The 26,870-nt window shown below is 44.8% G+C and overlaps 1 long non-coding RNA gene across 1 annotated transcript; it reads left to right on the top strand.

The window, feature by feature from the left end:
- Positions 1 to 15,243: 15,243 nt before the first annotated feature.
- LOC122466748 lies at positions 15,244 to 25,753 on the top strand. The gene is made up of 3 exons (XR_006292509.1): positions 15,244 to 15,431; positions 15,650 to 15,748; positions 22,873 to 25,753. It is a non-coding gene; the product is annotated as an uncharacterized LOC122466748 (long non-coding RNA).
- Positions 25,754 to 26,870: the final 1,117 nt, after the last annotated feature.

Below are 26,870 nucleotides of genomic sequence, written 5' to 3'. Positions count from 1 at the left end.
TCTGGACCCAAAGCTAATACAAGGCAACTGTAAATTCATCTCAGAGTTAAGGGAAGTAGGGGAGGTGAAATACAATTCAGCTCTGATTTTCTGTATTGGCTTAAGTCAGTAAAACATTTGAAAGTGGAACCAAAAGAAACCAATAAAGAGAAAGTTAGTAATTGGGTCCTGTACAAAGAGCAATTTCATGAGCACCTGGAAGTTAAGAACCTTAGAGAGGCTGTAATAATTAGAGCTTTCCCTATATTAGCACCAGAATGTGCTAATAAGAAATAGTGGTTAATAAACTGAAACACCAGTCATTAGGGCAACATGACTTTCATTTATGGAATAAGAATACTTTTATCTTCGATGAGATGGTCTCAGTAAAAGGAGATCATTTGTTTAAGGTTAAGTTATTTTTACTCCTATTAAATGGCCACACTGATGCACCAAGATTCAATAAAGCACTGAACACGGAAGCCCTTAATCTAAGCGCTTTTGAGAAACTCACTATAAGGGACTCGGGCACAGAAGTCTTACTGAAGCTCAGCCACGTTGGAAAATGCCACCTCTAGACTTGACCAGCTTCTTGTATAAATTGCCATAATCTAAATATGTTTATGCCCCTCTAACATTCTATAGCATGCTGCCAATAGTTTGCAAGTTGCAGATCAATATGCTGGTGTTTGGTCTTATTCATGCTAATGGAACCTGAAATTTAATTTCAGGTTATCATCAATGTCCAGGCAGTCTAAAGTTCTTGTTTGCAGTGTAGTTCTGAAATAGTTTGAACACCTGCAGTTTATTTACTCAGCATTATGTTTGAAAAGGTTTATGCCCACTGTGACGAGTTGCCCCCCTTTAAGGTGACACCTGATGTACTAGGATACCACTGAGCCTGCCTGTTCTACCAGTCTGGGCCCCCCTTACCCTGTCTTGCTAAGCCAGGCTATTAAACCGCCTCTAGCACGCACAGACAGGGCCACGCCCCAGCTGCAGAAAGACACAGACACTGAGATCAGCTCTGGGAAGACTCCTCTTAAGGGACTTGCCCCATCACTCAGGTGCCCACCTCCCTTGGAGTGCAGACCCAAAGGTATATAGTCTTGCGCTGTATAGAAAGTTCTGCACAGTACAAGCTCATAAAAATTCACCCTCTCCCTCAATGTGGAGAGAGAGATGCACAGCTTCTCGATCCCTGGATATGGATTGCAAAAACTGGGTTATGTTATAAACAAGAAATAAGTTTATTAACTACAAAAGACAGGCTTTAAGTGGTTATAAGGGATAGCAAGCAGAACAACGCAGATTACTGAGCAAATAAAACAAAACACACATACTAAGCTTAAGCTCTTAAAGAGACTGGTTTCAAGAAGTAATTTTTCACCCTAAATGTTATTTTAGGCAAGTTGCAGAGTTTCTGTACCTGAGTTCCAGTTATTTCTTCTTACAGACTAGACGCCTGTCTCAGCCTGGACTCGCCCCTGCCCTTCCCCTCAGGTTAAGTCCTTTGTCCTTCCGGGTACTTTCAACAGTCTTTCTTCTTGGGTAGGCAATGGAGGAGAATCCAGATTAACCGCCTCCACAGCCCTAAAAGGATTTATCTATGGCAGGAAACCTTTGTTTGATCCCCATCCCCCTACAGAGGAAAAATACCAGCAGTGTCCAAGGTGGTATTTTGCATCAGGTGACATTATCATGTGACCTTGTAGTGTCAATGTAGCATCGGAGGAAACTCCTCAGGAAGGTGGGAGATTAGAATCTTCAGAGTTCTATTGTCCTTCTTAAATGGCTCATTCAGGATGATTGCTTGCTGTCTGGTGAGCGTTCCCCTGAAGTACACACACAGTTGTAACTGTTACATAATGAATACTCCTAACTTCAGATACTGAAATGATACATGCATACAAACTGGATAATCACATTCAGTAAATCATAACCTTTCCAATGACATCTTACATGAGCCATCTTGCATAAATTATATCTTAGTCATGCCATATTCATATCATAACCATATTTCTATGAAGAATTTGGGGTGTAATGTCACACCCACCTGTCTGTATGTCTTCATAGCCATATTTCTGTGTGGAATTCAAAACTAATGTATTTACACTGAAAGTTTTAAATAGGGAGGTTAAAGTGCCATGAGCATTCTGAACTCCTGGGAGACTATGAACTCATTCATACGCAGGACAAGTGATCCTGCTTATGTATCTTATTTAGCATATCAATCTGGTGACCTGGAAAGGCACCAGACTGACAGTCCCAGAGCAGCATAGACTTTGTTCTGTAGCGTCTCAACTATAACCTAAAGCAGTGGCTTTCAAACTTTTTTTTCTGGTGACCCAGTTGAAGAAAATTGTTGATGCCTGCGACCCAATGGAGCTGGAGATGAGGGGTTTGGGGTGTGAGAGGGGTTTCAGGGCTAGGGCAGGGGGTTGGGGTGCAGGAGGGGGCTCCAGGTTTGGGAGGGGGCTCAGGGCTGGGGCAGGGGATTGGGATGTGGGTTTACCTCCGGTGGCTCTTGGTCAGTGGCACAGCCAGGGTGCAGAGGCAGGCTTTGCACCTGTCCTGGCACTGCAGACTACACTGCGCCCCAGAAGCAGCCAGCAGGTCTGGATCCTAGGCAGAAGTGCTCAAGCGGCTCTGCGTGGCTCTTGCCCGCCCACACCCCTCCCCCCAGCTCCCATTGGCTGGGAACTGGCCAATAGGAGTGAGGAGCCGGTGCTCGGGGTGGGGGCAGCGTGCGGAGCTCCGTGTCACCCCCTGCCTGCGAGTCGGACCTGTTGCTGGCTGTTTCCAGGTAGGGACTACTGGAAATACTACTAGTTTTTACTGGCCGGCCTCCAGGGTCCCTAGGTGCTGAGCAAGGCGATCCAGTGCCTTGCATTCCGTGACCCAGTACTGGGTTGCAACCCAAACTTTAAAAACCATTGATCTAGTCCAACCCCTTGCTCAAAGCAGGACCAACCCCAACTAAATCATCCCAGCCAGGGCTTTGTCAAGCCGGGCCTTAAAAAACTTTTTAAGGATGGAGATTCTACCACCTCCCTAGGTAACCCATTCCAGTGCTTCACCACCCTCCTAGTGAAATAGTGTTTCCTAATATCCAACTTAGGCCACCCCCACTGCAACTTGAGACCATTCTTCACAAAACATTCCCAGCCTCCACACAGCTCTAATGGAAACATGTTAACGCAAGTGCAGAACTTATTCCAGCAATAAGCCAGCAGATAGGGTGCCTTTGATTCTGTTCTGGCTGGCAGAGGTAGAGTACACAAGGTATCTTTGCTTATTATAGTTCAGCCAAGAAAGGGAGGAAGTGGTACCTCTCCTGTTTTTACCAGCATGATCAGGAGAACTTGCTCAGACTAATAGTGAGTCTGTCTCTTGTACCCCCTGCCACAAGCACTTTGAACCAGGCATTTCCCTCACTATCCACCCGTAACCAGCCCTGCCCCTATTCCAGTGCATGTATGCCTCCTCAGCTTCTGGTGCCTTCAGGCCAGACTATGGCCTGTCTTTTAGTGCAGAGCATTCCACCATTGTTTCACAGACAGGAACTTTTGAAAATTTGACCCATTACTCTTTCTGTCCAACATGCAATTTACAAGGCTGTGCCACATTTAAACACTGCCAGCAGAAGACAGGAAGTTTCTCCCCTCATTTAGCATCTGATGATCTTTTCAATTATTCTCAAATGCTTAAGAAATTCCTTCAGATGATTTGTTTCTAATGAAAATTAAGTATGTTAGAGCATTTTACTGCAATGTTTGAAATTACGGCATTTTCTACAATATACTATCTGATTGTTTAGTGTACATGGTTGAGTGTTTTATGTGTAAAAATATTTATCGAAAGAGTAAGTGGAGATTTGGGAGTGAGGGACGAGATCCAAACCCCAAATTTATTATACATTTACATAATATTTCAGTTATTTATATTACAGTAGCACCAGGAGGCCTCCACTAAGGTCAGGACCCCACTGTGCTAGACACATGGTGAGAATCCTTGCCCCAAGAGCTTGCAGTCTAAATAGATAAGACTGACAAAGGAAGTATAGCTCCATTAACAAATGGGGAAACTGACACACAGCTAGATTAAGGTTTCAGAGTGGTAGCTGTGTTAGTCTGTATCAGCAAAAACAAAGGGGAGTCCTTGTGGCACCTTAGAGACTAACAAATTTATTTGGGCATAAGCTTTTTGTGGGCTAAAACCCACTTCATCAGATGCATGGAGTGGAAAATACAGCAGAGAGGTACAAATACACAGCATATGAAAAGATCGGAGTTGCCTTACCAAGTGGTGGGGGGGGTGTTAGTGCTAATGAGCCAGATCAATTAAGGTGGTAGTGGGCTATTCTAAAAAGTTAGTTTTTCCCCCCTGCTGTTACTCACACCTTTTTGTGAACTGTTTGAAATGGGCAACCTAGATTGCATTGAACTCATTAGCACTACAAAAGTGATTTTTCCCCATTCTTGTCAACTGTTGAGAATAGCCCACTTCCACCTTGCTTGAATTGGCTCGTTAGCACTGACCCCCCTCCCCCCCACTTGGTAAGGCAACTCCCATCTTTTCATATGCTGTGTATTTATACCTCTCTACTGTATTTTCCACTCCATGCATCTGATGAAGTGGGTTAAAACCCACAAAAGCTTATGCCCAAATAAATGTTAGTCTCTAAGGTGCCACAAGGACTCCTCGTTGTTATAGCTAGATTAAGTGATTTGCCCAAGATTATCATGAGTCTCAGTCCAGTCCCTTCACCACACGATCATCCTTTCTCCTTCCAGCCAAGTTCATCTAACTGAGAACTACTATCGTAGGTGTCCTACCTTGCAGATAAGGAGAGAAATCCATGTCTTTTGTGTTTAATCACAGTCACTGGATTTCGCATTGATAGCAGTTTGCCAGCGTCAGCATTGACTTCCCTGGCAAAGGCCTGAAAGAAAAACCTGTAACTGGGATTGAAGATCATCTCTCTTTGAGACACCGAACAAACAGTTGTCATTCTCCCCCCTCCGATTCCAAACAATGGGATGACAATCATCACAGCCGGGGAGGAGTTGGAAAGGGGAGTAAAATGGAGCAGAGAAAGAGGTCTGCATAAAGATGCTGCACTAAAATCTCTTTTCTTTATCTTCCTCTACATCTGCAGGCTTGTCATCTAAAATGCTCTACAGTCTCAACACAAGGGAACTGAGCTCCCCACACCTCCATCCTATAAACCAGACCGCATTTTGCAGCAAGGGGAAGGAGAGGCATTCCAGAAGCTGTGCTCTGGAGACGCCCCTCAGCAGCCATGTATACAAATTGCCCAAGACAGAGCTGAAACCAGCAGTCTCCGCCCCCTCTTCCAAATATACTGAGAAAAACAAACTGGATTTTGCCGGAAAGCCCTGCTGAGAGAACAGCTCCACATGGACTCTACGGCTGCAGCAATAGGATTCTTTCCACTCCCTGCCTCTCTCAGAGAAGCTGAGCACACAGCAGAGCTCCCAGTGGAGTAAGAAATATGGGTCACATGGGCTGCCTTCGGCCCTGCTGAAAGTTCCTTGCATTGTCTAGGTGGGAATCCATTTTAAAGAGGTGCAAAGCCAGGTTGTACATCAAAGTCCTTGCAGAGTACTTTGAGACCTTGGATGAAAGGCACAGACTCAAAGCACAGAGGATTATTATACAGCTACTTTCTCTTCGGCTGGTAGCAGTCACCTTCAAAGCCAAAAAATGCACTGGCAATCTGCCATGTCTATATATGCCACTTGAGCAAAATTGTGAGGGGTGTAGCCACAACTGAAAGTCAAATATTCATTGGAAAATGCAGCTATTCAATATTTAGGGGGGTGGGAGGAGGGTGCAAAGCAAAACCTTTAGAAAGCCTCTCCCCCTGCCCCCTGTTATGTCTGAGTCTAAGAATTCTTCTCATAGGTTAACTTTAGCTCTGCGGTGGTTACCTCATTATCCAGCCTGATAGCGTTTTTTCTTCTGGCTTTGCTGCAGCTTTTTCCCCCATCGATAAAGCTGCATTGGAAGTAGTCACACTTCATTGGGGGTGGAATGAAGGAAAAAATTAATCTGTGGATTCTGTGGAGCCCCTTTTGCTTGTATGGGTCACTATCTTGCTCTTGGTTAACTCTTGTAGCATTTGTCTCTGTAGAATGAAAGCAGAAAGCCCTTGTTGAGTCAGGGGCAACTCAAGCCAGAGTCAGGCAACGCTACCTGGGAATCGGTGTTGTTACAATGCAGCACGCACATCTCGACACTGAAATCTGGACTATACAAGTTATTACTGGGACTAGCATGGCATGTGCTCGCCATCACCCTGATCACTACTCTAAATACAAATAAGGGATGGTGTTTGCCTCACTACCCTTTGTCAGGCTTTGTCTATTTGAATTGCAAGCTCTTTGGGGCAGGGATTGTTGTCTTCAGTGGTTGTCTAGCACTAAAGGACCAAGGTCAGTGGTTAAAGCGCTAGTGTAGGATTTAGGAGACTTCAGTTCAGATCCCCGTTTGCCACAAACTTTACTTGTCCAAGGACATATGAGAAGTAAGACAAAGAAAAGAGTTTTTAGGCTCAGATGGATATTTGGCTTTCAGTTGTAGTTACACCCCCGCTTCTGTCCCTCAGGATCCCATCTGTAAAACAGGGATAATCACACTTCCCTACCCCACAGGGATATCCAAGAATTTGTACATTAAAGATAGAGGCACGCAGTTACTGTTATAATGGGGGCCACACTTTACACACATACACACACACACACACAAAATTGGGAATCTAATCCTGGTCAGAACCTTTGGTTGCGAGCACAATTCACATAATTGAATTTTCTGCATATAATGTGATTTTGTGAGCAATGTTCATTCACCTGATTCCCACACTGATCATGCAGAGAGGTCCTATACCAGGCAGTGCATGCCAGAAATGTTCTCCTGATAAGAACATCCTGTGAAAGTTACAAAGCAGGATTGTAGACAGCAATTTCACTGATCACTAAAGCAGTAACTAAGAATGCCAAGCATGCACAACACCAAATACCAGTTGAAGCTGATCTGAGAAAACAGTTCATGTACATGCCGAGTCAAGCCTGAATCAAGGGCTTTTGATTGAAGCTTGGGTTATTTATTGGCACAACCGAAAGAAGCCTCTCAAGAAGCAGTCCCCTCATCAGTGTGCTCTTGCTGAGAGGAAAACACAGTAGCATAGTTATGCTCCTGAACTGATCGTTCTTGTGCATTTTGTGGGCACATCAGTAACTTCTCCATTTTCCCTCTCTGTTTGAGAGCTCCTTCATAACGGTCTGTCTTTTCTGTATTCTGCTAGCATGGTTATACACCGAGTATGTACACCTTCCCCTGAACTTCATGGCTCTGCAGAAATTTCACAGCTTCAATGCACACTTCCAGCTGTAAGTCACAAGCAAGTGAATGCTTTGCTTTTGGCAGCTCTTATAATCAGGCATTGTAGGAAAGGTTCAAGCTTTCAGCAATGTAACTATGGAAAAGGAGAAGTTTTTTTTTCTCCTATTCTTTTTGCCTCTCTACATTGCAACAAGCTTTCTCTGTTCCTGGGAAAAACAAACTGCTAGGCAATTTGCAAATACTGCTACTGACCCTGGGTACTTCAGCATAATTTTAACTATTAGCACAAAATATTATTCCTCCTTGATCAGTCTGTACAAGCCTTTCACAGATAGTGACCGCATAGATTAAGGCCCAATACTGATCTCTTTTACACTAATCTAACTCTATTTACTTCAGTGGAGTTACACCTGATATACAACCGTGTGAGTAAGAGCAGAACAGGACCATATCTACATAGCGATTTTCAGGTAAGTATCTTAAATAATACTAAGCTTTTTTTTTCTATTTAACTATTTCACATGCTTAATTGGCAGAACTTGAGGCACTATCTGTGCTAGTAGAAACACTCCAAGTCACATTCATGTTAAAGAGAAAGACTGAGCCCTGGTCTACGCTTAAAATTTAGATTGACCTAGCTATGTCTCTCAAGGGTGTGAAAAATTCACACCCTTGAGAGACCTGTAATTACACCAGCCTAACCCCCGGTGCAGATGTGGCTAGGTCGATGGAAGAATTCTTCCATCAACCTAGCTACTGCAACTTAGGGAGGTGGATTACCTAAATCAATGGAAAAACCCCTTCCATCAATGTAGGAAGCATCTACACTACAGCCACCTAGCTGCAGCCCTGCCACTGTTCCATCCATCGTGTACATATGCCCCAAGACTAACCATGGTTCATCCCTACTAACTCATCAGTCTAAGGCCCAAATTCTGATTTACAACTCAAAGTGAGTAAACCCATTGGGTTTACTCTGCAAATAGTAACCTTGACATCAATGGGACTGCTTGCAGAGTGAGGCACTACCCAGGATTATGAGTAAGGATACCAGAATCTGGTACTAAATTTGTGGCCTTCTCAAATCCTTACCACCATCACCCTTTAGGTGGTTTCTTCTTCCTAGGTCTCATCCTCAGACATACACCACTATTTTCCCCTCTCAAGGCTTAGGTCTGACCTGTATCTAAGTGATTTTAATCTATTTTTCTAGTAGAGAGAGGTGACGTTTGCTTTGTTCCTCTCTCTCAGCCTCAATAGCCTCTAAGATCAATGGGAGAAACAAATGGTCTAAAACTGTATTTTCATACTTGAGCAAGTTGCCTAGTTCTGATTATCTTAGACAGATTGGGCACGGGCAGTCTTAGGTGACTGAAGTCAGTGAAGTTACAATAGGGATGTTTTCAGAATCATTATAATCAAGGTGAGGGGGAGGGGATCATCACACACTTCATAGCTTCTGCAGGCCAAGGTCATTGCACACAATGCATCCCTGCATTCCCACCCCAACAAAAGCTTTCTGTGCGCCCCCCCCCTTGCAATGTAGGGACTCCCTGAAACCCCACATACCACCTCTTTACGGCAGAGGCTCTGGGTGGCCCCCATTCCCGGTGATGCCAGGGACTGTGTGCCCCCACTTACCCCTGCACCTCCATTATTATATCTCTTCTTTCTGCCTGGGAGAAGTCATTCAGGGTGCTGACATTTTAAACTATTTTGGGACAATAGGCAGAGCTGAGATGGGGATGTTGTTAGGTTGGAAGGCATTCATGGCTGCCATCAACTGGTTCTTTGATCTACAGACAAGTACAGACCAGACTGAAGTTGCTGAGTCTGCTAACCAGATGCCAGTGATTCCATATGCCCCCATTTCCCACTCCTGACATTCTGATTTTCATCCAGGTCAATAGGATTGTGTTCCTTGCTGTCTAGAACAGTCCCTGAAATGCTGGAATTGATCAGATGTGATGTTCAAATGTTATCACATTACACCCAAACAGAGAAATGCCGCCAAGCTGTGTGAAGGACCTCACTTCAAACCACTGAAAGGTGGGAATGAAAATGGGAAAGAGGAAACTGAGCATGAATCGGGGGAAGAGACTGAAAGAAAGTAATCTAAAAATTTGTCTGGAGTTGTTTGAATAATCATCTACTTGCTCTGAAACAGAAGAATATTAATTTCAGGGATTTTCCTCCTGTTAATGAGGAAACAGCTCACAAAAGTGCATTTCCCTATTTATATGCAGGCAAGTAACAATTCACCACTACTATGGAACCAGTAACATTCCACAGTAAGTCAGTCTCAAATTAACTAGCATTTATGGTGCCTTTAGGAGAATTAACACCATCTGGTAGCTAAGGAGCGGGACTGTCAGAAGATATGATGGACTTTGTGCAACCCTTTATTCAGTTTCAGACTGGCAGTGTTCAAAACCAATCACAGAGTTTCTCATGTTTCTTTCTTCAGGCCATAAGTCACCTCAGGGGCTATTTGTTTAGCCCAGGTTCACAAAACCAAGTAAAGTTTGCAGCAAGATTTGTTTCACAACAAAACTATAAGCCAGGCAAGTTTCACCTGGCTTTGAGTTGAATTACTGCCTCAAAGCTGGCACTCACTAACCCTCCTCTCTTCTCTGGAGGAAACACACTCCTTTCCAAAAGGAAGCGGTTAGGAGCTGATGTGAAGATCTACCCAAAGGAAACCACTTGACATGCACAATACCACATTTTACTGCTCCTACACAATCTAGGAACTAAGCTACATATTCTTGAGCACCATCTACCAACACTGACTACTTACAGATAGACAGCACTCTCATAACAGAAGGCCTCCTCTGCCAAGGAACAAACAATCATAAACTAGAGACCTTGCTCTGAAGCATCAGGCATGGCTGCAGTGGGAGATGGGACATTGGTTGGGGAGAGCCAGGGCTCTGAGGTGGGACCAAACACTCTCTCTCTCAGGATTTTGGCTGGCTGGTTATTGCTCATATGCTCAGGGCCAACTGATCACCCTGGGGTCGGGAAGGAATTTCCCCCCCAGGTCAGATTGGCAGTGGCCTTGGGGGTTTTCACCTTCCTCTGTAGCATGTGGGTGCAGGTCACTTGCCAAGATTACATTGGTGTATCTCACTCATTTCCCTGTTATTGCAGGGCCCACAGGCACTCATGCACCTTGGTTCCTCCTAGTCTCTGCCTGTGGCACATGATAGTCTAGTCTCCCGTGGGCTGTAATATTTTGGTCTACATTCAGTTGCTGGGTGGTATTGGTGGCCTGTGATATACAGAAGGTCAGACTAGATCAGTGGTTCTCACACTGTGGGTCACGACCCCATTTTAATGGGGTCGTCAGGGTTGGTGTTAGACTTGCTGTGGCCTGAACCCAAGGTCTTCAGCCCTGGGTGGTGCCACCTGGGACTGAAGCCCTTGGGCTCGGCTTTGCGCGCCCCCCCCCGCCTGAGGCAATGGCGCTTGGGCTTTAGGCCCCCCCAGAACGGTGGGGCTCAGACAAGTTCAGGCTTTGGTCCCCCTTCCTGGGGTCATGTAGTAATTTTTGTTGTCAGAAAGGGGTCGTGGTGCAATTAACTTTGAGACCTCTCCCCCCCCCGGACTAGATGATCTGGTGGCCCCTTCTGGCTTTAAACTCTATAACTGTCACTCCTGTTCCATGGTCTGAGTCATCTTCAATCGATACACTCCATAGCTTTCACCTCCTGCGTGATGTATGCATAGTATATACCAGCTGTGCCTAGTAGTCCAATGACCTCCAGGTACCTCAATCTACCAGACCCAAATGCTTTCCTGCCAGACTCTTAACTCTTGCCAACAAGCTCAGGGATTTTTGAGTCTTCGTTGCCCTAGTGGCCAGGGTTCTAGGAGACCGAGATGGATGGTACATCCCGTCCCAGTTACAGAAGTCTGACACAGCGCTAGGAATTACACTCTTGCACAAGCAGTTGTACTGAGATATATGAAACCACAGTAATCAGGGTGAAGTTCTGTGGCCTGTGATATACAGGAGATCATAACGGTCCCTTCTGGTTTTAAAATCTATGAATCTAGGCATCAGTATCAGTTCTGTTCTATAATTTACATAATGTACGCACATGTATGTATGTTGTATATACAGTCGCACTTAAGCCCCAATCCTGCAAACCCTTCAATGTTAAGCATCTAAGGTGCTTGCAGGATCAGGGCCTTATATTATATATAATATATTGCAAAGAGTTTGGGTTATATGCACAAAAAGCAAGACACTTGAGGGACAAAGTTCTCTCCTTAACTCACTGCGTTGTTGCCTAAGTCCAGATGCTTTGTATGATACCATGTTGTAATGCCAGCACTGTAAAATTCAAATTATGCTTTTTAATTGCAAAGGAAAGTTAGAAGCTGGTACCTTACTGAAGTCTGTGGCTGTCCTGAAGTCCTAATTTTAAAACTGATGGGGGAAAGGGTAGCAGGAGGATGGAGGCTGTGAGTAAACCAGAAGAGGACCTGTAAAGGTGAGAGATATTTAATTTTATATCATGTAGTATTTATGGTAAAATACTTTATACACATTAAATGCCCACAGTTGTACCTGAAATTCCTTCCCTGGTAACTTAGATAAAAATAGATTTCCTGTCATTTTAACAGATTATTCCAATTGATTTCAGGGAATAATGACACAGATCTCTACATCTAGGCCATCGTTAGTCCCTTGAAATTGGTATTTGCCGAGAGCCAGAGAATCCCTAGTGCCAAGGGTTCAGATTCCCTGTATCAAGCTCACCCTCATCAAAGGTGCTTCAGGAATGTATTTTTAAAGCTCCTGTCATTGAGCCAGGCTGTAGTGATGCTGCATCGCTTAGACCCTGATCCTGAAATGGACTGCACATGGACAGAGCCCTCTGCCTACACAGAAACTCATTGACATTAATGGGACTCTGTGCAAGTGCAAAGATCTGCCCAAGTAGAGTCAACTGCAGGGTTGGCACCTTCTTCTTTACTGCAGATACAGCTGCCCTTCTGATGGAGTGGAGCCCATACACACAGGAGGCCCTGATCCTGCAGATGTAACTCACACACACTCATTGTGGCACTTTGTCCCCTGTTTAGTAGGGGCTGGGCCACGTGTATAGGTTGATGAGCCTATTACAGTATTATTTAACATGCTAGGTTCAGAGGCTTATGCTTTAAGATCCAGAGGTCCCAGGTTTGATTCCTGCTCCTCCTGATTTGTAACCCAGCACTGTTGGTGTTACACAAATTTATACACGTGTAATTTACTACTATAAGTATTTCCCTTGCCTTCAATTGCACTACTCACTGTAGTAAAGTTAAGCATATCTCTAATCCCATTTCTCGTGTGGGCCCTGAGGGTACTGGATGTAACAGGTTTGCACAGCTGTTACAAAAAGGATGTTAGTGACACTCCTGCTATTCACAGATTTGTCAGTATACATTTTTAGACAGGAGGGAGACACTGATCCCAGGATCCTGTTTATTCAAAAATGAACAAAGGATCATGGGATTGCAATCTGAAGTTTAGTTCTCCTAGTCAGAAGAAATCCATTCTGTATTTTTCCTTTACTGAGAGTCACTGGCTTTCAGAAGAGTCAGTTCTCGTCCCTGGATGAAGCAAGACAGGGAGAGCAGACATGCCCATTTAGCAGCCAGTCACTGATACTGCAAAAGGAGCTGTCAACTGAGTGTTGTTGGGGATTTTACACTTTTATAAGTTCCTGGCTGGAATGATTTTTTCCATCGACTAAGGGGCACACATTGTTTTGTATTTTAGTTTTTCATTGCAGTGTCACGGGGACATCCATATCTTCTATTGTGTATGAAGATTACCTGAGTTAAGGTGACATTCTGAACTACCCCACTTCTTTCCCATTACTGTTTATTTTTGTGACTACAGGGTGTTATGATTTTTGGATTAACAATTGACCATGTCAGCTTTCAGCCAAAAAACCCAAACCAAAACAAAACAAAACAAAAAAAAATCCATGCATCTGTCATGCTCAGATCTCAAATCAGATGAAAGAATCAGAACCCGACTTACAAGCAAACACACCCATTTGCCACTGGGCTGAGAGGAAACATAAAAATTTCATCCCAAAGAGTAATTTTCATAAAGACACTGAAAATCAGAGTCTTAAATGGAAGCATGACCTCCACTATAACTATAACATCATTAGTAAAATGTTATAATACATATGTGCTGTTGGGAGAGCAATACGCACACATCTATAGCTATGTATATCCAGTTCTTTTTAACCTTCATTAAATTCTAGTGAAAATAAACGAGATAAATATCATTTGCATTTATGATGTGAACTAGAAGAGCCTGCCAGATGGGTAGCCATACTCCAGCAGGGCTGTTGTTTTCAAGGAGAGGAAAGCACTAGCACATCCCAGCTGTTTGGGGCTTGTGATGTTCCCACATTTAGAAAACCATAGCCCTTGGCTTTTCCCTATAATTAGTTAGCGTTAATACCCTTGGTTAGTCCAGGGAAAAGTCACATTCTGAAAGATCACCCTTGTGAACAGCTGTACTCAGGAGACAAAACGTCACCACTCCAAGCTGTCAGCCAATTCAACCCAGCAAAAGTCAACTGGGCCATAAATTGGGAGTTCTTTATCTCAGGCCGGCAGGCCGAGCTTGATTTAATTGCTGGGCTATGCTAATGAGCCTTGTTTGTGACACAAGGTGCTTCATGGTGGCTCTGTTTGAAAACATGCTATTGTAACCCCCCTGAGGGCAAATACAATCAGGATAAAAACACTGCCGTCTGGATACAGAAAAGAAATCATGTAGCAGTCCCTTCAGTATGGCACATTATCAAAGGCATCATTAACAGCTGCTTCATGTAATGGCAGGAGGCTCTCCTGGGTGTGCGCTGTTCATTTCACCTTTTTTTTTTTTTTTGAAGCCATGAGTTTTGGAACCATGGCCATCAAATCAGCTATCAGGGAAACAAAAAGAAAATCAAGATTTGGGGCTTTGCCAGCAGAAAAGGACAGCCTCGCTTTTTCCAAGGAAATAAAAAAATCAACACATACTGTATCAAGAGAAAGAAACAGAGGTAAATTGTTGCTCCAGTGAGTTCTTCAAAACAAAATCAATCACAGCTCAGATTTGTCTTTGTCGGTTTAGAGTTAGGAGCTGTAGTTTGATCTTTCAAATGTGTGGGGGGGGGGGGAATAGCCTGGAAGGACATGATGCTACAGATTTTCCTGTCCAGTTATCAGCCAGTATTTTGCAACATTGTTTGAAAAGGAATGTATGTCAATCTCTGCTTTTGGCAAAAAAAAAAAAAAAAAAAGTCATCATCATCACAGGACAGGTTTTCCATTGGGAGCTGCAGGAGCTCAGCATCTTTAAAATCAGATTACTTATTAACATGCTTCAGTATGGGCATGTTGTTACAGTAGTGCCTCAGGGCTGCTGTCAGGGATCACAGCCCCTTGGTTCAGTAAAAAGACAGACCTCCCCCCCGAGTCTGACAACATGGGGCCTCAATTCTGAAAATAGTCACACACCAACCTGAGTAACTTTAGGCATCTGAGAGGCCCAGTTGAAATCAATGAAACTGACGCCTGGTATGAACTCAGTAATTACCCATGTGCTTAATTATTTGCAGGACTGGGGATTAAGTGCTTCATTGTAAGTTTCATGTTTGAAACTGTTGGCTTTAATCCTTCTATGCCTCACTTTGAGCTCAATCCTGCAAAATGCTGAGCACTCTGGCCTGATTAATCGAAACACTTAAGCAATTGCTAAGATTTAAGCACATGAGTAGTTCTGTTGACTTCAGTGTCCCCGGCTTAAAGTTAAGCATATACTTAAATGTTTTGTTTGATGTGGCCAGGGTTCTCAGCCCTTGGCAGGATAGAGCCCTTAACCCTCCCCTATGGTAACATGATACCTACTTGATGAGGGTGTTGTGAGGCCTAATTAAAGTCCTTTGAGACCCTCCAGTGAAAGGAGACATAGACTTGCAAAGAATTTTTTCCCCCTCATCATTGCTCAGTGTACTAACATATGAACCTCACCTCCACTTCTGACCTGCTGGCTTTAGAAGTACAGGGGTTCCACAGTTAAGCCTTTATACTTGTTTCTCAGTTTCAACTTCTGGATAATTTTCTAGTTTGCACATTTAAATGGGAGTAGAGATGGAGACTTATAACTGAAATATGAGCTTCAGGTGCTTTTTAGTGAACAAGCTAAAAAAAAAAATTATGCCCAAGAGACTGGGAAGGTTGCTCTTTTAGTTCACCACTCATTTCACATTGATTTGTTTCCCCTTCATTTCAGCTATCCTGGCCACAAATTCTGCTCTGCTGTGATGATCCTGAGAAACCACAAATACCACTGGAGTCCTACTGGAGCATGGATCTTGCCAGTAGGTAGGAGGTAAGGGAACCTTCCTTCTTATTATGTGTGCTGAGAGGCAGTATGGTCTAGTGCTCTGGACTGGAACTCAGGAGACTCTGTTATATAGCCTTAGACCTGCCACTCCTCTGGGCCTCTCTCTCCCCTGGTGAACACATTGCCACCTCCTTGCACCCCCTGGTGGCCTCAGGCAGGCCTGCAAGCAGCTCCTCACTTCAGTTTCCCCTCTTGGTTTCTCAAATTAACTCCCTGCAGACTTTTGGGGGCCAAAAAAATACTCCTCTTTGGGGTCTGGGCTTAGGAACATAAACACCAAATAAAACTCCAAATCCCACATTAAAGACCACACAAAACAAAATTTTCACTTCCTATTCCTGGGGCACCTCGCCCTGTTACACCTCTGCTGGTCTTTTTCTCTTTAGACTGTAAGCTTGTTGAGACAGAGACTATGTATCTGTGCAGTGCTGAGCCCAACGGGGCCCTGATCTTGGAGAAGGCCCACAGGGGGCTGCTATAATATGACTACAACTAGCTTGTTTTTGCCAAATGTTACTTTTATGACCTTCCAAATATAAAATAATGAACACACCTCTTACAAAAAAAATCCCGCTGGGTTCGTTTACAATTACGGATATGCTGATTGCCCCACATAGGAAGAGTAAGTGGGGCAGCTAGTGCATAAAAATACACTCGACTCCTTTCAGAGTTGTTTGCTGTTCCCTTTAAAGGAGCAAATGGGGAGATAGCTAGCTCCTCATAACAGAGCTGGGGGCGTGTTTATGCTCAAACTCCCAGCTGAACCGTCCCTGGTCTGCTGTGTAGTAGTACACTTCCTGGACCTTTTTCTGAGTGGGTAGGCAGAAGGTTGTGGAAGAAGGCAAAACGGCCCCCTCCCTTCCTTTGGGGAGGTGCCATCCGAATTGCCAGTGCTTGTGCCTCCTGATTACCAGGCCTGGGAGAGGTGAAGGACAATGCTAGCCTCTCCAAAGGATATGGAGAGTGGATAGGATAGGACTCGTTCCCCTCGAGTCAGCAGAGCACTAGGCACTGGGTTCAGAGGAGTTGCAGTCACTGGGGTAATACACGCTCCCTGTCCAGGACAGATTGCAGCTGAGATGCCCACTGCAATTCACACCCAAATGCCTCAAAATGAAACACACTTTGAGAGAAAAACTCCCCCTCGAGTGCGACATTATTACCATAATCTAATATTAGTATAAAACATGACCTCTACGGAGCAGCTCAGAGGAGAATGCTCCCCTGGAGACCTGTTATCAGCGCAGGTGAAAACCTGCTGTAATAACTCATTCAAATTTAGAGGGGAATCTTACAGTCACAATGAGATTTTTTTCCAACTGAAATAACATTTTCTGACATTGCAGGCTATGCAATTGCTGGGGGATATAGTGGGGGAGTCAGGTACCTTCACATACACTCAAATTGCTGATGTAATTGTAGGCATTCAGAAACCATTCCAAGATTAGAAGGTAAGCTCACTTAAGGAAATAAAGATTCAAGATAAGCTCTTTCCATACACCCAGCACATATATCTTTATGTTGTGCTGCATTCCTATTTTTTAACTCAAAGCCATTTTCTGCCCCCGCTAAGAGTTTGTTCCTTATTTTGCAGTTCATGAAGGGATCTGAATGGTTCCAATTCTGACAGCATCTTCCCCATTGATGTAAAAACTCCTCTGAAAACGGTATTGGCTTTGACTAAAAAAAAAAAAGTACTTTATGGATGAACTGGTTGAAAAAGGAAAGATTCACTAAAAAATGAATGGTTTCAGAGTAACAGCCGTGTTAGTCTGTATTCGCAAAAAGAAAAGGAGTACTTGTGGCACCTTAGAGACTAACCAATTTATTTGAGCATAAGCTTTCCGATGAAGTGAGCTGTAGCTCACGAAAGCTTATGCTCAGATAAATTGGTTAGTCTCTAAGGTGCCACAAGTACTCCTTTTTTTAAAAAAAAAAAATGAATGCATACCCAGAACAAGAGGAGAAATAAAGTTACCCTTGTAACACAGAGTAAAGCCCTAAGAAACACAGTAATCTATTTCCATAAACAAAATGTGCAGGTCTGACTGTTTCCCTGTACATATATTTTTTCCCCCATAGGGGATATGAAGTTGTGGTGTTTTTTCACATGGCACGTTATTCCATTTAAGTGCTTGGGCATATTTATTAATAGGGGAAAAGATGAGTGAACAACGAGCTACTCCAGGGTGGCTGAAAGCTTGCGCAATATCAGTGAATCAGAGGAACAAAATCAATTTAGCAAAATGCTCATTTTTAAGAAGGGTTCTTTTCACACTTGAGCTGCCTTTCCCCTGCACCCCAAACTTAATTACAACCCTGCACCTCAGGCATTGAATGATCTGTATGATCTATTCTTCTCCACCACTTACTGATCAACTCCATGTATATTGACATATATCAAACAAACAGAACCTCCAAGACACACCGCCAGATATTAGCATCGGGTAGGCAGAGTGTGACTAAATACTGTTTAGGTCATGTGTCTGATAACCACTAACAGTCTGATCCAAAGCCCGCTGAAGTGAACAGAAAGACTCCTATTGACTTCAATGGAACTGGACTGATTTTAAATGAATTGGGCCTAATTCTGCCCTCAGAGACATGGATACAACTCCAAGTTAACGAGTGCTGCAACTATGTACCTGAGAACACAGTTAGACCCATTATGCCCTGGGGCCAATTCTCCACTGCTTTACAGCTTGTGTCGTTATTTACACTTGGGCAAATGGAGTGGGTGAAGAGTACAGTACTACCAAATCAGACTGCTAGAATCATACATCCTCCTTGCACCTACTTTATGCAGGTGTAAATGATGATCGTTGATTGTTATTTGTGTCATGGCCGGTCCTAGTCAGGGATCAGGCCCCATTGTGCTCGGTGCTGTACACACACCTAATGGGAAGATGCTCCCTGTTCCCCAGAGGCAAATGACCACACAAGATTCAAGGCAGTGAAAAACTGGGCCCAATATAGTCTACCACTATGGGTCTTGAAAAGTGAGTCAGAAGAATGCAACAGAAAGAAACAGTGATGCTCTAATGCAAGGAATGACAGATGGAGATTAAAACATGGGTATTGCTTACCTGCTATTGAACAAACACAATGGAGGACATTTCCCAAGGGCTATTTCACCCTCATCTCACTATTACACCTCTAACCCTGTTGAGAGCATCTGAACCCCAGCCCCCGCAAGTACCATGTGCCTGCATTAAAGATGCCTAGGGTTATTCATTTCACATTTCCAGAGGGGTTTGTTATCCATGAGCTGATAATGGTTGCTTATTTATCCATCTCAGTTCTCTGGTGGACTTGCTTGCCCAATCTCTCCAAGCTTTCAGCCTGATCCTGCATCATTGCAGTGCATGGGAGCTTTGCCATCGACTTCAACAAGTGCAGGATCAGGCTTTGCTGTACAAAAGACATAAGGCATATGTCCTATCAAAACATCTCTCTCTAGCACCAGATTTTGGCTGCTTCCACGAGAACAGTTTCTGTATTCATCCCAATGAGATTATCCAATTTCAGACGGCTCCCAATGAAAGCGGAGTTTTTCTAAGCCAACATTCCACTTTCCAGTGAACAAACACAACTCTTGAAAATTGGATTGGCATTTAAATTGGATTGTGTGATTATTTTATGCAGGAGGCCTGTGAACTAGAAGACCAATGCAATGAGTTACAAACAGTTATCTGATGGGATTTCAAATAATTTTTTCTTTAAAGAAGTAGGACAGTCTTGTGATTAAGGTGCAAGACAGGGGATCCAATCTGGGCTGTATTCTTGACTCTGCCACAGTCTTACTGCCTGATCATTGGCAAATCACTTACTCATGACTCTGTGCTCAGTTTCCCCATTTGTAAAATGGAGATAATACTCTTCTGCCTCACGTGGGTACGATGAGGTGTTCAGATAGTACGGAGGTGAATATCATACCGATGCCTATAAAACAAATAAATACCCTAGACTGGGGAGACCTGCTGCTCTAGATTTCAATGCCTGGGAGCAACAGTTGGGATTTAGAGTTATGGTGGGAAATATATTACAGCACATCATACTGTAAATAGGAATTAGCTGATGAGTTTATTTCAATACCCTCCACCATTCCGACAAACAGCACTTGTTTGCCTGACGCAACTGGAGAGGAACAAGCCGTCTCTACGACAAATACAGCAGCTGTATTAGGGAAACATGTAGGGCTGGTTTGTGACATGGATTTCCTCCCCATGCAGGGCCATAAGAGACAGTAAGCCCTGCACAGGCTACCTGGGCTTTAGCCCTAGGTGAAGAGGAGCAAAAGGTGCTTCATGATCACTACTCCATGTGGAACAGGTGGGTGGGATAGGGAATGGGGGCAGCCTTGGCTCCACACAGCCCCAGGCATGCTGGCCAGCACAGCTGAGTTAGCCCAGAGCAGCAAACCACCATCCTTTGGGAGCATTGGGCAGCATGGGGGGCATTGTACACCAGAGGGGGTCTCTGAGGCATGGTTAGGCTCCTTCCTTGCTCAGAGCTGTGCCTACCAGCACTGTCCCGCCCTATCTAGTTTGTGAAGTAAGTCTATCACCTGAAAAAGTGCCATGTCACCCAGCACTGACTACTAGTCTTACGAGCATTTCATGTTGACCTATTTCCCTAAAGGACAGCCTGACGGTGAGTGAATTGGACAGGCACAGCCTGTATTACACCTTCACATTCGCTAGCAGTGTCGTGTCAGCAGGGAAACTGAGAAATACCAAAAAGAAAGGGAGTACTTGTGGCACCCTAGAAACTAACAAATTTATTTGAGCATAAGCTTTCGTGAGCTACAGCTCACTTCATCGGATGCATGCAGTGGAAAATACAGTGGGGAGATTTATGTCATATACAGCGGGGAGATTTATATCATATCATCTAAATCTCCCCACTGTATTTTCCACTGCATGCATCCGATGAAGTGAGCTGTAGCTCACGAAAGCTTATGCTCAAATAAATTGGTTAGTCTCTAAGGTGCCACAAGTCCTCCTTTCTTTTTGCGAATACAGACTAATGCGGCTGCTACTCTGAAACCTGAGAAATACCAGGGGTTCCAAAAGGGTGAACTGACCTCCTCAGAGAGATTTTTCGACAGACACTTTCAAACTCGAGCTCCTTATTTTCTTGTATACCCAGGGGCTTCACCCTGTGAATTGTGTGTACATGCCAATGAACTGAAAGTATCTGAGCTATTTCCACTGCATTTGGCCAGAGATTAAGTGGTGAGGTCCAATTTGTTTGGTGTGGGAGGGGTTTGTTTGTTCGTAATGCATTTTAACCTTACATTTGGTAGAAACAATTGATCCAGCATGGTTTTGTATTACATCAGTAGGGAATTGAACCTGCTGAGCCCTGACACTCAACAGACAATTACTTAAGCAAGTGCTTAACTTTAAGTCTCTCAGTAGTCCATTGCCTTCAATGGCTTCAACGTGTGCCTAGGGGCTTTGCCAGATCAAGCCAAAACATGCAGTACGTTGTAGGATCAAACTCCATAGTGAGTACTTTCCAAGCTAAGGATCTGAACCAAAGCCCACGTGGGAAGTCTGAGGGAGTCTTTCCTTTAATTTCTGTGGACTTTGGATCAGGCTCTAACAGCTCTATGGCCCATGGAATTTACCAAAATGGCCTGCAGTAGCCACCAAAGAGAGGCCAATCCAGTACTCCTTGCACAAGACCATCTCTCCCTAAAGTCAGTGGTCAGCCGCTTCATACCCCTTTGGGCAAGAAAATCAAAGGAATCACCTAATTCTTTCATCAGACACCATAAATGTCTCCAGTTACTGAATTTTAGCCCCTCTGGTCTTCAGCAGATGCTCTTGGATTCCTCCCCAGTCTGCTGATTACTGTCTGCAGGCTATTGTGTTTTTTTTATAATCACCCATCTTAATGCCAGTTTCCCCCAGACTGTTCCAATCTCTCTCTCTCCTCCCCTCCTTCTAGCCTTTCCTTAAAACAGAGACCTTAGTACTGAGAAAGATCACATATTTAGACCTAAATCCATTGCCTTGCCTGTCATTTTCAATAACGTACGTCAGCACTTTTGCTGTGTCCTTTTAAAACATATCTGGGTTTCATTAAGAATTTGTTAAAGCACAATCCATTCTCTGCTTCTATTCAGTCCTCCAATGCGGTTTATAATCCTAATCTTGAGATATCTCAGTCTTCTCTGCACAACAGACTTGGACATCACCCTACAAATGAAATTAGAGCTTCAGCGTAGATCCAAGAAAAGGAAGGATGGCCCAGTGTGTAGGGTGCTTCCCTCAAACTCAGGAGAGCTGGGTTGAAGTCCCTGCTCTGCCACAGACTTCCTGTGGGACCTTGGGCAAGTCATTTAGGGTTTGTCTACATGAACACTTCGTTCACAGCAAGCTGAGGTGTAAATCCACCCGCACTAGCCTGCTATACACTAAGGATACATCTATACTGCACACACAAAAAGGCGACAGCGAGTTCCGAGCTCAGGTCAACCGACTTGGGTTCGAGCTACGTATATACTGCTAAATATAGCAGTGTAGGCATTTGGGCTTGGGCTGGAGCCCGGGCTCTGAGGCCCATCCTTCTCACTGGGTTTCGGAGTTTCTGTTCGAGCCTGAGCCCAAACGTCTACACTGACATTTTAACCCCATAGCGTGAGCCCTGCAAACCCTACTCAGTTGATCCAGGCTCTGAGACTTGCTGCTGCCTGTATTTTTGTGTTTTTTTTCCAGTGTAGACATACCCTAAGTTCTGTGTGGACCCTGCTGCCATGCACTAAAGTTTCCCTAGCATGTTTCATCTACTCCTGTTTCAAAGCAGGGTAGATCAAAGCATACTACAGAACTTCACTTAGGGTATGCTGCAGTGTAATCCCAGGCTCAACCTCAAGCCTAACCCTCCCCCCTTTCCATCTACACACAAATCATACTAATCCATGGCTTGGTCCCAGGACCATGCAGGAAGGTTGGAGCCTGAGTCAAACCATGACACAGGGTTCAAGCCCTATTGCTCTGCGGTGTAGATGCAGCTCCAGTTGACTTAGATCCTGGAAGGCTGCCAAAAGTATCCCACAATCCCATAGGCCAACTTCCTTTGTTCTCTCTATTCCCAAGAATCTCCAATGGACTTCAATGAAAACAAAATTGAACCCCCTCAGCATCAGCAGCCTCTCAGTGAGTCCACGTTAACCCTGCCATTGTCTTCTGCAAACACACCATCAGTGTGCCTTCTGTGCTTGCAATGGCGGCTGACCCGAACAAGCCTTTTGCAAAGCCCGCTGCTTCACGGTCATGGGAGCCCAGCCAGATTTTGGTGAATCTCTCGTGCGAGGCCAGCAAAACCGTGGACTTCAGAAAGAGTACCAGGCATGACCGTGCATCCCAGCAAAGAAACTGACAACACTCCCAATTTACCAGACCGGTAACCAGTGCAGGATGTGGATTAAGTTGCTCAAGAGCTAGTACCGGAAAAACTGGGAAGCAGAAAACAGACTCCGGCAAGTCACCCACGTTGTGCCCATTTTATGAGGCGTTTTACGGGATGTTGGGCGCTGTGCCCAGCACGGAGCCAACGGAGGTGCATGATGACCTGGTCAGCCAGGATGGTGCCCTATTGGCTTCAGAATCCAACATGGGCACTGACGGGAGCCAGCAGCGAGGGAGGACCATGAAATCACTAGGTTGCTGAAACTGGTTTCAGAGCAGGCTTTGGAACAGGGGCAGCAGCAGCACGTTCTGGGTCCACACTCAGAGAAGCTGTTTGATGCCCCGCTGGAAGAACAGCGCCCTGCAGAGCCTGCAGCAGACACAGAAGCCGCCCCTGAGCCCAGTAAGTTTATGGATCCGTTATAAACTTTGATAATACTGTAATGGCGGTGATTTCCACTCTACGAACCAATGCAAAAGTGGTGAGACGCTCCAGCTAGCAGTATGTATCTGCTGATGGTGGATTGTATCCTAGCGCCTTGGTGTCCCTCCTTCCCACCCACCATATGTTGTTCAAAATGGGGACTGGCAAATACAAACAGTAAATAAGCGCTTTAAAGTGAATTTTTACTGGAAAGATGCAGATTTTTGCTAGAGCCATTCCTGTTTCTTAGAAATAACAACCTTCCATTGCCATGCCTTTAAGTTTGCTGTTCTGCAACCACTCCACGGTCTGTCAACAACCTGGAAACAGTGAACTCGAGAGGTGGGGGGGGAGAGAAATGTGTTCCATTTACAAATCTAGTCCATTTCGGCAGTCCATAGGTGACAAGATCATTTGTCCCAAGTATGATGGGTATTTTGAGTTTTTAATCCAGAAACGTGCCGGCTGTGAAGTTTTGCGTGATTGCATGCAGCCAGGACAAGGTAAGCCATGTAGAAGCTAATGCAGCATCCTGTTGATTCCCTCATAAATTCTGACCCAATCCCAGCTGCTGATAGCTGTAAACTTTTTCTGAAACAGGAACTCCAGATAGGTATTCACATTTTGGGGAAGGACGTATTTTCCAGGTCCACCTCATTAGCTCCCCAGCCCCTCTCAACTCATAGATGTGCTACTCAGTCACTAAACTTTTTAATAATTGGGCTGTATATCCTGCAGGTTGCCCACCATCAGTCCGAAACAACATCTCCCTTTGCCAGTTGGACGCCACAAGAACAGTTATGCTGTGCAAAAGGTGAAAGGCCTGAAATGATAGAAAAAGCTTTGATAAAAGGCTACTGATTGCTTTTCTTTTCTTTTCTTTTTTTTTTTGCTTCCCCCCCCCCGCCCAAAGTATTTCTGAAAATTTTTAGAAAACTAAAAAAGGAGCCTTGAATTTATAATTTACAACTGTCTCTGCACTTATTTCAGTGCAATTAACCAGGCTGTGTCCAGGGAACTTCTGTGGACTGAAGCCTCCCTGTCACAATATACTGAAGTTCAGTTTTGTAAAACAACTTTTTATGTCCTTGACATTCCACAATAATTATTTTTGTGCTCCTGCACTGAGCTGTGTAAGACAATAACCTTGTGTGTCACATCCTGTTCACGGCCCCTCGACCGCTACTGGATGCTGTACCTCCACAACTTGTCCATAGTAGTACAAGCCTGGGCCAATGGACCTTCATGGACTATGTCAAGAGGAAGTGTTTCCATGATGAACCTTGTGGTTGAAGTTCTGGATAGGGACACCAAGTGGGTCCAGTACCCAAAACAGAGGGACTTGTGGCTGGAGCAAAGGCATGCCAACAGGCAAGAGGAAAGGCAAGCCTGGCTGCACAGTTTGAGGACAGGGTTTCAGTGCGGGAGCAGGTCCTGGCTTTGCAGTTCCTGGAACAGGACGGAGCTCAGCAGAGAGAACTGAGTGGCTCATCTCAACCAGGGCTGCAAAAGTACTGGCTCCTGCTGCCTCTCCCCCATCACAGCCTGTGTCTCCTGCAATGTACCCTCAGTCCAGAAACAGTTTCTGGGTGGCCCATGCAATCGGGGCCCAGGAGGGGCTAGGCAGGACACCAGAGCCTCATGCACTCCTCCATCTTGGCCCTCCCCCCCTCCTTCCCTGTGGTTGCCTCCATCCTCCTCCATTGGCACCATGTGCCCAGAAAACAGGGAAAGGGAGCTAGGGGACATGCAACGGTAGGGACTGTGTCGTGTACTGGGTTTCACGGTTTACACTTGTTCCTGCGTTTTTGTTTTGGAAAGGTTCTGTTGTAAGTGGTGTTTTGGTGTGGTAATGGCAGCAGGCCTGTCTGGCAACAGGTGAGTATTGTGCTGTTTATAAATAAAGCTTTGTATGTCAAAGATCAGCGCCATCACTGCATCTCATCATACAATCTGTATTTGAAATAATAAAGGCAAACGCATCACCAGGAACAACTAGAAATTAGTAAGCAAACACCATTCCTCTATGCAGTTAGGTACAGCAGTCCACACTTCAGTCACTTCCTTATCTGAATCCACACTGTTAAACATCCCCACCCCAAGTTTCATAATTCAGCATGTCATTCACACGTAAACTGCATGGCAATCAAGCCCCCTATCCCCAAACACATTCATAAAAGGTATTATTCCCCCCTCTTCCATTGGGCTGTGCAAGTCCACATTGTGAGAGCACAACGCATCTCTGACTTTTGTTGTCCAGGTGCATCCATCTCCAGCAGTAGTAGGATGGCTGAGCGTACCAATTCAGGGCCCCTGGGGTGTCATAGGTCTATTCAGGGGGGAAATGGCTCACCTCTGGCTTCACAAAGACTGTGAAGAGCACAGCAAGTCACAGTCATGCAGACAGCACTGATGACACTGGCATCCAAATGATTCTGAAATCCTGCTGATGTTTACAAAAATCGGCCAAATGCACATTCAGCCACCATCCTACAGCTGCTCAGAGGGTAATTAAATCATCTTTTGCCAGGGCTGCTGAGATCAGGATATGGTTTCATAAGCCAAGGCAAAAGGGGATAGGTGGGGTCCCCCAGAATAATAGTGGGGACAGTAACCCCATTTATGACTGTCAGTTGGTGGGAATAGCTCCCAGCACCTCCATGAATGTAGACTCCTGCTCAGTGGAAAACCTTAGCAACGTGAACTTTCCCAATGCAACCGACGTTGACATTCATAAATCTACCTCTGTGACCCACGAGGGCCTGCATAACAATGGAGTAGCACCCTTTGTGGTTTATGTACTCAGGTTCCTTGAGGAGAGCAAACCTGGGCATGAGACCTATGGCTCCGGTGCAGTTTGGAAACCCCATTCTCTCACAGCTAACATTTACCTTGTGAATATCTGTTATGCCTGCCACCTTAGGGGTAAGCTACATGCCTGATTGGTGGTAGAGGTTTCTGAGGCACTTTACCCATGGTCAACTTTACTACACCAAACTGGATGGTAACAGACCTATAGCACTTTGGGGTAGCCAGCTTCTAGGCAGCTACGGCAACCTGCTTGTGGGCCAGCAGGGGTGCCCTCATGCATGTGTCTTTACACTGGAGGATCAGGGCAAGCTGCTCACAAAGCTCCAGGAATGTACCTTTCTTCATTCAAAGGTTCTGGACCCACTGCTGAACATTCCAGGTTTGTAGGATGATGTGATCCCACCTATCTATGCTTGTGGCTCTGTGCCAGAAGCCTTGGTCTATGTAGGGT

The sequence above is a fragment of the Chelonia mydas genome, chromosome 7 (assembly GCF_015237465.2).
Source record: "Chelonia mydas isolate rCheMyd1 chromosome 7, rCheMyd1.pri.v2, whole genome shotgun sequence".
NCBI classification, from domain to species: domain Eukaryota; kingdom Metazoa; phylum Chordata; order Testudines; family Cheloniidae; genus Chelonia; species Chelonia mydas.
This window is presented reverse-complemented; position numbering and strand designations above follow the sequence as displayed.